The following is a 16,699-nucleotide window of genomic DNA, read 5'->3' as shown; positions in this document are numbered from 1 at the left end:
CATAAATCCATAAATACCATAAAAAGGAAGACACATTAAATATAAAATCTTGATAACGAATAGTATAGATATCTAAGAGTGCAATTCATATTTGAGTGTATAATCAAAAAAAGCCTCTCTCCTCGATTAACGTAAATACATACAGTAACTGAACGTAATCGTCTAACACCCTTGGCTACAAATGGATGAATATATGAAGGTAATGCAGTTGGCTGCATAACACATGAGTCAATCAACCAAAGAGATTTTCTACAAACTAGAAAATTTATTGTGTTCAGTCTTTTTTCCTTTAATAAAAAAAACAAGTTATACGGATTACAAGGGATGAGATTCAGGTTCAGGACTAACATGGGTTTAATGTAAATCCAAGCTGTTAACAGGTACAGCAAGCTAAGCGTTAATTCACTGCCACAGCAAACAACTGCAAATAATTCACTTCATGGCTTCTGATTTTAAGTCAGATAGCTTACAAGGGTCAGCAATGGGGCTCTGTTGTGTGCCAGTCCACTCACTATAAAAGGCAAGGTTCCCAGCAGCTATTTCTCAGTGCGTGTTGGGGTAGTTTTTTAAGAGCTGTTTGTAGGAATAGTTATTTGCTGCTATACAGTACTATACTGTGCTACATTACTGTGGATTCTTCCTCTTCTACAATTCCTACCATAGCTCTGCAAACGTGCATGGAGAAGTTGGCTAAATGATTTCATTACATAGTGAGTCACTTGCTGCAGTGGGATTATCTTGCTCATGCGCAACAATTCCTTGTTTCAGATAATAAGAATGAGGAAAGGAATGCCATGAACCTGGCATCAGGACAGTGCGGACACTAAGGACTGTGAGGGGACAATATCTGGTCAAAAAAATTGGGGTCAAACAGGCCCTGTGAAAAATGTACAGATAAGTAAGTTAAGCGGACAGCTTGGGTGAAACTAGTTTACCATTATCCCAAGATCTCGTGCCACTCTCAGTCCACCAGGCCCCCCATGTCCATCTCCCATAGTGTTTTATGTTTCAATATTTTTATTAAATTTTTCAGAGAAAAATAAGGAAGTGAAATATGGTTCATTCATACAATATTACATTAGACGATACATAGTTGAGCATTTTTGTTGTTGTTCTACCCAATGATAGGTGGAGGTGTAGATCTTGTTTAGCAATATCATCAGAGGTATTCATATATGTATGATGAACCTTGGTGGGGAGTTGGGTTGTTAGGGGGGTTTTGGTGGGGGGGGAGAGAATTGGGGCAGGAGGGATATAACTGGGTAATTGAGGAAATACCAGTCTTGGTTTGGGCGGTAATTCAACTAATAAAATGTCATCAGGATTGTACAGAACATTTTGGGTGGTTTAGCCATTGGGTCCATTGGTTATTAAATTTGTGATAGGAAGAAGTATTAATTGCTGATAATTTTTCCATTTCACATTGGGTGTTAAGTTCTGTAATTAATGAAGTGATTGAGGGGGTTTTATTTGTGTTCCATAATCTGGTAATGTTAATTTTGGCGGCAAAGAGTATGTGGGTAATAATAGTTCGGGAACGAGGAGGGAGTTTCTCAATCCCGATGTGTAGGAGTGTTAATGAGGGGTTCGGTGTTAACAAGATTTTGTTTATTTTGGAGATTAATTGAAAAGTAGTATTCCAGAAGGATCTGAGTGATTTACATGACCAATGAATATGTAGTGTTGAGCCTGGCTCACCACATTGTCTCCAGCATGTAGGAGACTGTTTCGGGTAGTAGATGGAGAGTTTGACCAGGATCAGGTACCATTGGTGGAGTATTTATAGATATGACTCCCAATGGGAGCTGCATCGGGTAGCTTTATAGGTGATGTTGAAGGTATTTTCCCAGCATTTTAAAGTTATTTGGTCTGATAGGATTGTTTCCCAGTTGGTTAGGGAGGTTGTTTGCAGAGTAAATTGTAAGTTTGTGAGATATGTATAAAAGGTGGATATACCTTTGCCTGGGTATTGAGGTTTGGTGAATAAGATGAAGGCTGTAACTGGTATCATAGTGGTGTGGGGTAAGAGATGTTTGTAGACAGTGAGCAATTCGTAGGTATGTAAAGTTTTCAGTAGTAGGGAGATTATATTTGGTTTGGAGAATTTGGAAGGGACATATAGATTGATTGATATAGAGGTCTGTTATATTGGTTATCCCTTGTTTTGTCCATTGAGATAAGTCTAGCGAGGGAATGAGAAGGTTTAGTATATTGGTTGGAGTAGGTATATGTTTGACATCTTTAAATTTAGTGGAAAGGAGGTCCCGCCAAGCTTGTAGGGAGGCTTGAATGCAGGGTTGTTTTAGTTGGGGTTCTATTCGGTTGGTCGGTGGAGTCGGGATTATATTTTGGGGCTTAAGTGGTTGAAAAGGGAGGGTTTCCATTATGGACCAAATTTTTTCTTTCGATGGGTTCCACCAGAAATATAATTGGTCTAAAAGAGTAGCTGTGTAATATGACGAGGTGTGGGAGTCCTGCTCCTCCTTTAGCTGTAGGGCGTATTAAGAGGTTGGTGGTACAGCTTGTTTTTTTCGAGTTCCATAGGAGGCTTGTTTGTGAGGATTGTTTGTAGGCTAGAAAAGAATGAGTTAGGGATTGGTATGGGGAGTGTGCGGAATATGTATAAGATTTTGGGTAAAATGTACATTTTCAGAGTTGCCACTCGTCCTAGTTTGGAGAGTTCTGAAGTGCGTAAAGTGTTTAGTTTTCGGGGGATCGTTTCAAGCAAAATTTTATGATTTGCTGTGTATAGTTGGTTTGTCGTCGGTGTGAGTCTGATTCCTAAGTAAGGAATGTTGTTCGTTTCCCATAAAAAAGGGAATTGTTTGGCTAGTTGGGTTTGGAGTTGGGATGAGATGTGAAGGTTTAATAAGGAAGATTTAGGTTTGTTAAGTTTGTAATATGAGACTGTTGAGTAGGTATATAGGTGTGCGTGAATCATTTTGAGGGATTTTTTTGGGTTGGTCACCATTAATATAATATTGTCTGCAAATAGGCTAATTTTGTGTTCCATTTTGAGGTGTGTGATTCCTGTATATGATCGGTCCGCTCTGAGTTTAGGTGCTAGGGGTTCAATAAGGAGTGTAAATATTATTGGGGAGAGTGGGCAGCCTTGTCTTGTACCGTTTGAGATGTCAAAGAGGTCAGATAATGTGCCATCTATCAGTACTCTAGCGGATGGATGTGAATATAATGATAAGATGGCGTTCAGCATCCAACCTGTGATGCCAAATTTTTGAAGAGTGAGTTGCATGAATTGCCAATGTATCCGGTCGAATGCTTTCTCTGCGTCTAGAGATAGGAATAAGGAGGGGCTCTTAGTACTTTCTAGGTTGTGTAGGAGGGAGATAATTCTTCTGGTAGCATCGGGTGCTTGGCGACCTGGGATGAAACCTACTTGATCTGGGTAAATAAGGGTGGGGAGGTAGGGGAGAATTCTTCGGGATATGATTTTTGCGTATAGTTTTATGTCGGTATTGAAAAAGTTGGGGGTCTTTGCCAGGTTTTGGTATAGTCGTTATTATGGATTGCAACATGTCTTTGGGGAATGAACCTGTGGTGGCAGCGTGACTGAAGACTTTGGTCAGGTGTGGTGATAAGTCTGTGGAAAGGTGTTTATAGTATTCGTTAGTGTATCCGTCGTTTCCTAGTGATTTGTTAATTGGGAGTGTTTTAATGGTTGTTTTCTATTTCTTTGGGTGATATTGGGGTAGAAATGGTGTCATGTTGGTCTGAGGATAGTTGAGGGAGATTGGTCGTTTGGAGAAATTGTTGTATGGAGGTGGTTGTTGGTTGAATGGTGTCAGGGTCGTTTTTAAAGTTATATAGGTTTTGGTAGTATTCTGCGAAAGCGTTGGCTATGTCTTGTGGGTTTGTGTTTAGGGTATTCGTAGATGGGTGTTTAATTGAGGCTATTTTGGATTTCAGCCGTTTTTATTTGACCGATTTGGCTAACAACGAGCTGGCTTTGTTACCTAGTGAGTAGAATTTCGCTTTCATTTTTTGGAGATTTAGATCATATTTGTAGAGAAGGGATCTTAATTTATTTCTATCTGCTGTCAGGGACGAAGAGATTGTTGGGTCTTGGGATTATTTGTTTTGATTGAGGTTAGGAGATTATCTATTTGTTGGGTTCTGTTTTTGTTGACGTGAGCGTTTAGTTGTATCAGAATACCTCTCATGTATGCTTTATAGGTTGACCACAAAGTGGTTATGGATATATCAGGGGTATTATTAAATTCAAAAAATGTCTTGTGTGCATCAATTATTTGTTGCTTGTAGTCTTGGTTTTTCAGCAAGATCGAGTTCAATCGCCATAATTGGTGTATCGGCGAATGTTGTTGTCAAGGGAAATAGTGATCGGAGCATGGTCTGACCAAGTGATGGTACCAATCTTGGAGGAGGTGACATATTGTAGAGTCCATTTATTGGTGATGAAGAAGTCGATTCTGGAATAGGATAAGTGGGATGGAGAATAGTAGGTATAGTCCTTTTCTGTACTATGTTGGCATCTCCAGATGTCGTAAAGATCATTGGAGTGAAGAAATTGGTTGAAGGACTGTTTTGAAGATCTTGTCTTGAATGATGTGTCAAGAAGAGGGTTCCCTATAGTGTTAAAGTCTCTGCTGATGAGTAGTCTGCCTTTTCTGTGTTGATTTATAATGGAGTTAAGTTTGTTGAAGAATTGGAGTTGATTGGTGTTAGGACCGTAGACGTTCACCAATGTGTATGTAGTATCATTGATATTGCAGATCAATATGTGGTAGCGGCCTTGTGGGTCTGCTTTTGCTGAGATAAATTGGAACTGCAGGGAGTGAACAATTTGATGTTTGCTTGGGCTGGAGGGATGGAGGTCGAATTTCTTGCTGCCATCATTATTCTTTCCTTCACGTGGAAAAAGTGTAGCGCGCCAATATGTCTCCGGGGACCGTCGCTGGCAGGAATGACTGTTTGGAGATTCGATGTGCTCGATCTATAGCCAATTCTACATCTGTGAGGGTAGGGATGAGAGTTTTCATATATTGTTGTATGTATGGGACTATGGCGTCTGTGGTGATGGATTCTGGGATCCCACGGAATTTGATGTTTCGCCTGGAGCGATCTTCTAAGTCTGCCAATTTGAGATTGATTTGTTCGATGTCTGTCTCATGGTCTGTGTGTGCATCTATGAGTTCATTATGTGCGGTGCACATTTCCCCTAGTTTATTTTTGATATGGCGGATACGTTTTTCTTGATTTTGGACCGAATTTGAAATTTGAGATAATGATGCCGTCAGATCATTATGTAGCGTTTGTCGCAGGGAAAGGAGCATGTTTTTCATTGAAATCTCTGTGATACGTTGGTCAGAAGCAGGATAGGATTCAATTAAAGATGGAGCATTAGCTGATAGAATAGTAGCTGAGAGAAAAGGCTGTCTGTCAGGGGGTGAACCTGTGTCCAGTCTGGGTCTGGATTTTTCCGGGCTGCTGGACGTAGGAGATGGGGGGGGGGGGGGGAGACTCACCAGGGTCCCATGGATACAGCGATCCCTTCAGCATGGGGTCTGGAATGTATGCTGCCTGGAGTTCTGTGTTCTCTCCCTGCTGTGCTGGCTGTGTTGAGTGGCTGTTTTGCATGCAGCGGCACCATCTTGGCTGCTGGGGCCGAGAGCAGGAAAGAAACTGATCATATTACCAGGGAGTCCCGGCATTTTCCGACGTCTGGTCATAGGCCCGTCGGATGGCGAGTGGTTAATGTTTCAGCTGCTGTGGTTTATATTCCCTGGGGCCATAATGTGCCACGATCATGCTGGCGGCGGATGGAGCTCTCCTCACTGAGTCCATCCTCGGAGCCGACCGCGCATGCGCACCTCCCATAGTGTTTTAATTTGTTAGGCTATCCTAGTAGCCGATGGCATAAAAAGACTATTGTAGAAAATGGAGGTCAGTTTTTTTGAGGATAGAACTACAAATGACCTTCAGCATAGGAATCTAGGACCGAGTACATCTTGGGGGAACTGGGCACAAAGGGCATGGAGCAGGAGCTGAACACAGCAAAATAACATGTAATTTAGGAGGAATTAACTCTTCTTTTAAGGACCGCCCTATAGCAAATATATTGATAAAGGGCGGCCGCGCTGTGTAAAATCATGTTTATATATACGTGATTTTACATTTCTGGCTGTCATTGGCTCCCGGAGAAGTCAATCATCAGGTCCAGGCCAGCAATTCATGGCCGGGACTTAGTGATCAGCGGAGAAGCTGACAGGGGAGAGATCTGTGTGTACACAACACAGGTCTCTCTCCTGTTAGCAGGGAATGTGCTGCTTTCTATCTCTCTGCTTTGCAGAGAGATAGAAAGCAACAAGTCCCCAAGAAAAACAGCACACAGTATGGACGAGAGAGCACACTGTTAACTCTTTTATTACTCCAGATGTTAAAAGAAAAGTTAAACTTTCGTAACATGTTACAATACACACATATTTAGGGTGTAACATGTTAGGAAAGAACAGGCCCCCATTCGCCCCCGATCCCCTGTCATTACATCTTCCAGGGTTTCTTTTTCCCCTCTAGCCATCATAAGTTTTTTAAAATGTAGTTATGCGAGGCTCCACCCGGCTGGCTGCTTCACTCATTCACAGTATTCTGTGAATGGGAAATTACAAGCTCCAATAGCCTTTGCAGCTGTTGGCTTGTAGTTCTCAATGAGGTGTACGAGGTACAAGCACACAGATACACTGACAGGTCTACAGGAGTCCTGCATGGCACCAGTGATCTGCTGATTGCTGGTGCAATGCTTTCCAGGCTCTCAAAACAAAAAATAGTAAATGCACATGTTTTTGCTAGCAAAAAAATGTGGATTTGTTTTTTTTTGGGTAAAAGGTGAACTTATCATTTAAGCTCTGGAATGTTTTAGGTCCAGTATTGGAGAGCACGTGATGTAAGTAGATTATACCCTTAGATGCCCACAGACATCCAGTAGACTCCGGTATAGTTAATAATTCAGGTAGCTGATTATTATACCAGAAGGGCATGTGCAAGTGGAAAGTGGGGGTATTGGTTTTTGATAGTGCCAGCTCCTCTGATGGTGATAGACCACATTTTTACAGTCATAAACCTCCATGGTGCTACATACCCCTCTCAAAATAACCTGCAGGGGATGAGAAGCAAAGTGGGGGTGGGTGCACACAAGAGTTAATTACCTTGACATGTCCAGATTACAGTTATGAAAGTGTCAGGACACTAAATAATACATATTAAGGGTCGGCAAAGCCGTTTCCCACAGGTTCATGGGATTTTAAAGGGTCTGCCAAGGCAATTTATGATGGATAGTGCCCCAAACAAAGGTGTTAGGGATGGAGTCCATCATTTTGAAAAATATGAGCAGTAGATATAAGGGTGAGTGCTAGAGAATGTACAGAATCTTTGGCAATAATTTGATTTTAAAAATAAGTTTATTCTGCCCATGACCCCTAAAAGACAACAGGCCCATATTTGCATTTTGGATTTAATAAGAGCATATAATGGTTCCACCTTTAGCGGCACATACACTGTGAGTGTACAGGTAATATGTAGTCCTAAGCATTGGATGGTGCTAACCCTAGCAAGAGGGAGAGAAGCCTGTGTACAGGAGGGGATTTAGGAATCTATGTGGATAATCTGGGACTTGTCCCAATTATATTTTAATCTTGAACATGCTTCAAATCACTCTATAGTGTGAAGCACTGTTAGCAGTGAAGGGCCGGAATCTTCCAAATATAGGAGCATGTCGTCCACAGGAGGGCAGGAGGGTAAGCACATGTCATTTGAGTTCAATACTGCTATAATCAGCTGACACTTGCTTACCCTCTTGCCCTTCTGTGAGTTGCTAATTGATATGCATACTTTCCTTCAGTATACTGCAACACTTAGACTAGTACCTCCGGTGGTTTCATTTTGGTTTTACAGCTACAGGAGTGTAACGGAACCAGAACCCAGACTGCACTGAGTTTTTCCGTTATACTCCACTTCCCTGTCCGAACACCATCCTAGGAACGCACCACCCGCTCTGATCATGCAAAAACATAGAGACAGCACCCAGCTCTTCTTAAAACAGGAAGTTAACTCTTTATTTTAACACAAACCACAGGATATATACAGAGGGCGGGGAAACACAACCAGAAACAGGAAACACATCATCAGCCCGCCCTATCAGTGGGAGGGCTGCAGGAAATACATCATCAGCCCGCCCCATCAGTGGGAAGGGCTGCAGGGAATACATCATTAGCCAGCCCCATCAGTGGGAGGGCTGCAGGTAACCACCCCCACCAACCCAAGACACACAATAGAACAAAGGAATAGCCACATGGCAGTAGACAATGGGCAACCATGTGGCCGAGAAGAAAGGAACACACACTATACACAAGACTGGGACATTCACATGTACACCCTTTACCCTAACAGGCACAGGGTCACTTAAACATAAGGATTTGGGAGGATGATACAGAAGTCCCCCCACCCCCAAAAGTCACTCCCGTCACAAGTTGCTACTGTATCTACTTGTTACACTGTATCTCGTGCCTTGAAGGAACTACACTGAAGCAGTTGTGTGCTTAAAAGCAAGCTCTATTTGTCAGATGTAAGTTGCCAATTGTCTTTCCAAATAAATATTGCTGTCACAAGGAATGTAAACATCCCCTGTGACAGCAATAGACATTTTTTTAGATTTTTTATGCAGGGATCTGGGGTCTATAAGACCCCAAGTACCTCCTCTGCACTTGAAAGCATTCAAAACATCAAGAGCTGTGTGTTTTTGAACATTTTCAGATTTTTAAAAATGTCTTCTAAAGTTTCAGAGTAAACCAGAAGTGATATCAGGTCATTGCTTCCAGTTTACAATAAAGGAGAACTGATCGAAGCCAAGTCCAGCTTTTGTTTGGCTGTCCAGTCAGCCAGCGGACACACTGGCTGGACACTCAGGACTACCGGTGGGACGGGAGATCCCGAGAGAGTGGCGGGAGGCGAGAATGTCTCCTCCTGCTGCTTGTACAAGCAAATGAGAAGCTAGTTAGCAGCTCCAATTGCTTTCGCAAGATAGCCAACTGCCCTCTCTAAAAACCGGTACCGGCATGATACAGCTGCAGGCATCACTCTGGTATAACCACCAAAATTGCAGAAACGTATGGGTACATCCCTGGTCTGGAAGTGATTAAAGAACTTGTGTTTATCACCAATTGCCCCAGGATTCACAATAAAAGATATACCCTCTTACCGCTGCCTGGAATTTTTTTGCATTGGTTATTGTCCTCCTTGCTCTTCGGGCCCTTTTTTGAAACTGCCTTGCCAATTACCAGTGAAAATGACCAGAATGTAGTATCAAGATTGCCCCTTCAGACAAGGACTTTATGGGGGGTTTGATCTTTAAATGGAGCTCTAGTCAAAATTAAAAAAAAAATAAAAGTCAGCAGTTAAAAAAACTGTAGCTGCTGACTTTTAAAATACAGCCACTCACCTGTCCCTCGATCCAGTGGTGTCCTTACCACAGACAGGTTCACTGGCCATCCTCTCTCCCCAGCATCTTCAGTGTGGGCACCTGGCTGTGACAGCTTGCGGCTTCACAGCCAGGTGCCCAGTGCTCATGTGTGAGTAGTGTTGCGCTTTATGAATGGTCCCGTAGTCTTCTGGGACTTGTCACGTGTCACAGAAGACTACGGGGAGCAAGGGGGGAGAACAATTTCTGCTTCTGATTGCTTAGTTGATCGTATTGGAAGCAGGATCGAGTACCTGTCAAATTTGGGTACCCCTTGCTCCATTGCTCCCCTAAGGTGCCAATCCTTAACGGGGAGCCAGGGACGAAGCCTTAAAGCGCAACTTCCCCTTTTGGATGGAGCTCCACTTTAAGTTTTGGTTTTTCAGACTTCATGCAGGAATAAGAAAAAAAAACACCTATGAATTGAACATGAGATCATTTGCTTATCCCTTCTGATTACATATTAGGCACAACATTAGAGGCTTTACAATCTTGCAAGCCTCAAGGATGAGCAAACTTTCATAGATGATTAAACAAAATATAAATGTTATTTGTAGAGGACCTCTCCTGTTAAATTAGACTATATTGGCAAAAGTATTGGGACACCCCTCCAAATAATTGGATTCAGGTGTTCCAATCACTTCCATGGCCACAGGTTTTTAAAATCAAGCACCTAGGCATGCAGACTGCTTCTACAAACATTTGGAAAGAATGGGTTGCTCTCAGGAGCTCAGTTAATTCAAGCGTGGTACCGTAATAGTTTTCTACCTATGCAATAAGTCCATCCGTGAAATTTCCTTACTACTAAATATTTCATGGTCAATTGTTAGTGGTATTATAACCAAGTGGAAGCAACTGGAACCAACAACAACTCAGCCATGAAGTGGTAGGCCAGATAAAATGACAGAGCAGGGTCAGCACATGCTGAAGGGTGGACTCCCTGCGGCCCCAGGCTCTCTCAACCTCTCCAGGGGCCACTCCAAGCAGCCCAGCACTAGACCCAGGTGGCCACTCCAAGCAGCCTAGCACTAGACCCAGGTGCAGCAAGCAGACTCAGCTGTAGGCCGCAGTGGACACAAGACCACCAAGCAGGCACCAAGCAGACACCCCAGCAGGCTCCCTGGCCCTCTCCACCGGCGTCAAGAGCCACCTCTGGCAGGACCAGGCTGTTGTGGCCCCCGACAGGACCCCATACGGCATCACCACCACCCGATCCCCGAATCACTCGTGGACACTACCTCGTGGCCTGGCGCGGCTGCTCAGCCCGAGGCTCAGGTGCCCCAGGTACCACCCGGGCAGCAGTGAACTCCAGAGGCTCCCTACAGTGTCCCCTGCATCCGGTAAGCCATCTCCATCCACCTCCATCCCCACCATCTTCATCCATCCTCATCCCTCCATCTCCATCCATCCTCACCCAGGCGGTCTTCCCCGCGGACACCCACGGCCGTGTCACCAGGGGTCACCCGTGGCCTGGTGCATTGGCTTCTCCCCATCGGCTTCAAGGGACATCAATTCTACAACTGTCACCCATCCCTCTCCTCCTCAAGCCAACCCTCTTCCTACAACCTGGAACTTCCACCTAGACCCTGAACCCTGCCAAGCACGAACATCCTCCCACAAGAAACAGCCACACAACGCTCCAGATCTGACCACCCAGATACCACTCATGCTGACCCCATCCCAGCTTGACCCAAAGGACAAGAACTCTAGCTGTAGAAAGATACTACAACAAGAAACTCCACTGCATGCTAGACAATCTGCAATCAAGCGCCCCTGGAATCCATCTCTCCATACCCGATCCCCACTCCCTACACCTTTAAATGCCTCCTCTACTCCTCCTCTTCATAGTCCTTTCTTGTGTTCCCAAAACCTCACTTCTCCGTCCCTCTGCTCCACCCAAAAACCTGTACATCTCTCCCTCACTGCTCCCATCTCCTCACTACTGCTCTCATCACCTCTTGCTAATACTTCATTCTCCTGCTGACCCTAATGCCAGGACTGGAAGGCAGTATACATCCCACTCACATGTCACCTTCCTCACCCTTCTTCTCCTCCTAACCTCTGGGGATATGTCCCCGAACCCTGTTCCTTCTCTACTTTCCACCTCACTTGTCCGCCACTCCGTTTACCTTCCTAAAATGCCACCTATACTCCTCCTCCTCATACTCCTCTCCTCCGTTCCCAAAATCTCTTCTCTCTATCCCTCTGCTCCTCCCAAACAACTATACATCGCGCCCTCACTGCTTCCATCTCCCCACTACGGCTCTCACCACCTCCTCCTGATACTCCACTCTCCCACTGACCTGAACGCCACCATTGGTAGACTCACACGCTCTTGTACATCCCGCTCCCATGCCACCTTTTTCACCCTTCTTCTAACCGCAGGGGACATCTCCCCAAACCCTGGTCCTCCACCACCTCACTCACCCACAAGGCACCCTCCTACTTCCACGAACTGCCGCAACCCCCTCAACCTAATACCGGTCCCCCTACTCCCCAAAACCACCCCTCCCTTTTCATGTGCACTCCTGAACGCCCGTTCGGTTTGCAACAAACTTACCGCCATCCACGACCTCTTTGTCTCCCGCTCCCTCAACCTCCTAGCCGTCACCAAAACCTGGATCCAAACCACCGACTCTTCTTCCCCTGCGCCACTCTCCTATTGTTATGATCCGCCAGGTGGTGCCTCAGGCTGCCAACTGACAGACCTACTCAGAGCGTGGGGTCTAAGCCCGGGCTGTGCTTTCACCAGAGCCCCTGATGGTGGGGATGGACTTGAAACAGTCCCGGGCCAGGTCACGACCTCCGAGCAGGCCCACCAGTGGCTGAGGAGACCTTTGGGGACAGGTACCGGGAGAGCCAGATATGAAGAGGATGGCGGCCCCAGCAGGGTAGTAACGGATCGTGGGCCCGTGAGGGTAAGCGGGGTACAGAATCGGTAGGCGAAGAGTAGTCGGGTCACACGCAGGGTCAGCAAAGAAGTCAATCCGTAGAATGGTCAGGGCAATCCGGGTCAAACGCAGGAGCAGGCAGAGTAGTCAGGACAATCCGGGTCAATCACAGGGGCAGGCAGCGTAGTCAGGGTCAATCAGGGTCACTAGACAGGTGCAGGAACTCGGGATCACAGGAAGACCTTGCGGCAATCTGTGACAGTGCAGGTCATCTTTAAATAGTGCGCCCTGCACTGTCATTGGCCGGCTAGGACGCGCCCCCGGCTGTCATTGGGCGCCTGAGGCGCGCCCCCGGCACCTACTGCGCATGCGCGGCGTCCTGTCAGCCGCGGCTCGCCGGGACCTAGTGCCTGTGTCCCGGCGCGATCTGCCGCCAATGCGCATGCGCGGGGGACAGAGCCGCGATCGAGGAGCACGGAGCCGCGATCCCTGACATTGCCCCCCCCCAATGGGCACCCTCCGGGAGCCCCACTGATCTCTCCACCGCGGGTGAGCACGACAAAATTCCCGGATGAGCCTGGGCGCGTGGACGTTCTGGGCGGGTTCCCATGAGTTCTCCTCAGGGCCATACCCCTTCCATTTTATCAGGAACTGTGTCTGGCCCCCCCTCCGTCGGCAACTGAGGATAGTCTCCACTTCATATTCCTCCTGGTCACCTATGGTGACTGCCTCGGGAGGTCTGGATTCACGGTCCGGGAAGGGATCCGGTCTGGATGGCTTCAGGAGAGATACATGGAACACAGGATGTATCTTGAAGGTCTGCGGAAGCTCGAGTTCGTAGGCCACCTCGTTAACTACTCGTTTTACCGGAAATGGGCCAATGTACTTGGGTCCCAGCTTCCTTGAAGGACACAGCATCTTCAAGTTGGTTGTTGCTAGCCAAACCTGATCCCCTGGTTGAAGCAGTAATTCTCCTCTTCTCTTTCTGTCGAATGCCCTTTTACTGTCCTCTTGGGCTTTAGCGATGGCTTCCTGAATTGTCTTGTTATTGACAGAAAAGAAGTTCAAGATGTCTTGAGATGCCGGTACCGGATTCTCAGGCATCAGATCAGGGAGGAATGTGGGATGATACCCATAATTGGAAAAGAATGGGGATTGACCCGTAGCTGAGTGACTCGAGTTGTTGTATGAGAATTCCGCGGAAGGCAGCAACGACAGCCAGTCATCCTGAAGGTAGGATGTGTAGCACCGTAAGTACTGTTCCAGCGTCTGGTTTGTCCTCTCAGTTTGGCCGTTGGTCTGTGGATGGTAGGCGGATGAAAGCGACAGCTTGATTCCCAGCGATTTACATAAGGCGTTCCAGAACCTGGAGGTGAATTGGACCCCCCGATCTGACACTATATCTTCGGTAACACCATGAAGCCTAACCACTTCCTTGATGAAGATCCGTGCCGTTTCCGGTGCTGATGGGGTCTTCTCCAGGGGCACGAAATGTGCCATCTTTGAGAAGCGGTCGACGATCACCATTATTGCAGTGTAGCCCTGGGATGGTGGAAGTTCGACCACGAAATCCATGGCTATCATTTGCCAGGCCCGCTTGGGTATGGGTAATGGACGTAACAATCCCCATGCCCTGCTCCTGGAGGGCTTGTTCCTTTGACAGGTGGGACAAGTTCGGACGTAATGCTCACAATCCTTGATCATGTCTGGCCACCAGAACGAGCGCCGTAGTAGATCCAGAGTTTTCGTTACCCCGAAGTGGCCCGCCATTGGATGGTCGTGGCAGTGCCCTAGGACCAAGGTTCGCACTTCTTCTGGGACCATGATCCGGTCTTCCTTCCAAAATAGCCCACCATGGCTCTGGAGGGGTGACCCAGACGGAACTGGTAGTCCTACAGAAGCATCGAGAAGCCGAGAGCGAAGTTCCGTTTGTAGAGCGAGGAAACTCCCAGAAGGTAAGATGGTGTCAGGTACCACAGCGTCGTCGGGGTCCTCAAACATGCGGGACAGAGCGTCTGGTTTAGTGTTCTTAGTACCGGGTCGGTACGTTATATGGAATGAGAATCGAGAGAAGAAAAGAGCCCATCTCGCTTGGCGAGGTCTCAGTCGTTTTGCCGTTCTTAAATATTCAAGGTTTTTGTGATCTGTGAATATTAGGATTGGGTGTGTGGCTCCTTCCAGTAAATACCTCCATTCTTCAAGATCAGTTTTAATGGCCTGGAGCTCCCGATCTCCAATGTCGTAGTTACGTTCCGCTGGTGTCAACTTCCTGGAGAAGAACGCCACAGGGTGCAGTAGTTCCTTGGTACCATTCCTTTGGGACAAAACCGCTCCTACCGCATTTTCGGAGGCGTCCACTTCCAAAACATATGGGAGAGAAGCGTCTGGATGGCAGAGAATGGGAGCAGAGGTGAACAATTCTTTGAGCTTTTCGAATGCTGTCTGCGCTTAGGGAGTTCACTTAAAGCGGACCCCTTGTTTCGTCAGTTGCGTGATCGGGGAGACCAGACCGGAGAAGTTCCTAATAAACTTCCTGTAAAAGTTGGAAAAACCGATGAAACGCTGTACCCCCTTTTTGTCGGCGGGTATTGGCCAATCTAAGATCGCCGTGACTTTCTGGGGATCCATCGCGACCCCCGCGGAAAAGAGAACGAGTCCCAAGAACGTGATTTCGTGCTGTTCGAAACAGCACTTTTCTGCCTTTGCGTATAGCCCGTGTTGACGCAACCGTTCTAATACCCGTATCACGTGACCCCGATGAACCTCCAGTGAGGGGGAAAAAATTAGGATGTCATCCAAATAAACCACCACGAAAATATCGAGAAAGTCACGAAAAACATAGTTGATAAAGTGCTGAAAGGTCGCCGGAGCATTACAGAGCCCGAACGGCATCACCAAATACTCGTAGTGACCGAATCTCGTACGGAACGCCGTCTTCCACTCATCCCCCTCCCTGATACGGACAAGGTTATAGGCCCCCCGCAGGTCTAATTTAGTAAATATCGTTGCCGATCTCAATCTCTGGAGGAGCTCAGGGACTAGGGGTAAGGGATAACGATTCTTTACCGTTATTTTATTCAGGTCACGGTAGTCTATGCAGGGCCGTAACGATTTGTCCTTCTTCTCTACGAAGAATAACCCGGCCCCGGCTGGGGATGTGGATGTACGAATAAATCCCTTCCGAAGGTTTTCGTCAATGTATTCCCTCAGTACTCCCGATTCTGTTTCGGACAAGGAAAAGATACGGCCGAATGAGATTTCAGATCCGGGTAGGAGGTCTATGGGGCAGTCGTAGGAACGGTGCGGAGGGAGAACATCAGCTCCTCGCTTACTAAAGACGTCTAAGAAGTCATGGTAGGCCGGAGGAATAACCTGGGATAGATCGGTGTCGCCATCCAAGCACAGGAGGAACCGGGGAACCACGGATCCTGTGACGTGGCAGTGACTCAAACAATATGGTGAGCGAAATTGAATTGTTCCCTTTTCCCAGTCAATCTGGGGGTTATGGGCCCTCAGCCAAGGGAGCCCCAGAATGACTGGAAAAAGGGGGGATGCGATGGCATCCAAACGGAGGAACTCCTGGTGATGGTCTGCCATTGTGGTGAAAATGGGTGGTGTCTCCTGGTCCACCACCCCTGATTTTATATGGGACCCATCTGCCAAGAAGATGTTGAACCCCCTTTCTTTGGTCTGGAGAGGGATTTTTTGCCGGTGGGCAAAAGTCAGATCGATGAAGCAACTACAGGCTCCTGAGTCAACGATTGCGGTCACCGACTATGTTCCTCCGGGGAGCTGTAAAGACACAGGAATGGCCAGGTAACTCGACTGATCATCCCTTCCTGCAGGTAAAGTAAAAGAAACGGGCGTGGACTTACTCATTTTAGCAGGACAGGAGCGCACCTGATGACCAGCTTCCCCGCAGTACAGACATAGGTTCTGTGATAGTCTCCTCTGACGTTCCTCGACCGATAAGTGGGAACGGGCCAATCCCAGCTGCATGGGTTCCGGGTTGTCCCCTGTTTCCGTGCTTCGCGGATGGTTCCCTGGGGTTGGAGCTGTATCTCTGGATGGAATCCATGCCACCCTTTGACCCTGGCTGCTCCTTTCCAGCCGACGTTCCCTTAGTCTACGGTCAATTTGAATGGCCAACTCAATCAGTTTTTCCAGGGAGTCAGGTAGACCTACTCGTGCTAGTTCATCTTTGAGAGACTCAGACAGCCCGATGCGGAACTGGTGACATAAGGCCGCATCGTTCCATCTGGTGTCTCCCATGCAACGCCTAAAATCGGACGTGTATTCTTCGGCTGTCCGGCGGCCCTGC

General features: G+C 46.9%; 1 protein-coding gene across 3 annotated transcripts in view; it reads right to left on the bottom strand.

Moving 5' to 3' along the window:
* The window catches only part of CACNA1I (calcium voltage-gated channel subunit alpha1 I), a 1,904,325-nt gene that overhangs the window by 516,407 nt on the left and 1,371,219 nt on the right, over window positions 1-16,699 (bottom strand). The window lies entirely within an intron of this gene.

The sequence above is a fragment of the Staurois parvus genome, unplaced genomic scaffold (assembly GCF_062004578.1).
Source record: "Staurois parvus isolate SC_StPar_1 unplaced genomic scaffold, SC_StPar_1.0 ptg000316l, whole genome shotgun sequence".
NCBI classification, from domain to species: Eukaryota; Metazoa; Chordata; class Amphibia; order Anura; family Ranidae; genus Staurois; species Staurois parvus.
This window is presented reverse-complemented; position numbering and strand designations above follow the sequence as displayed.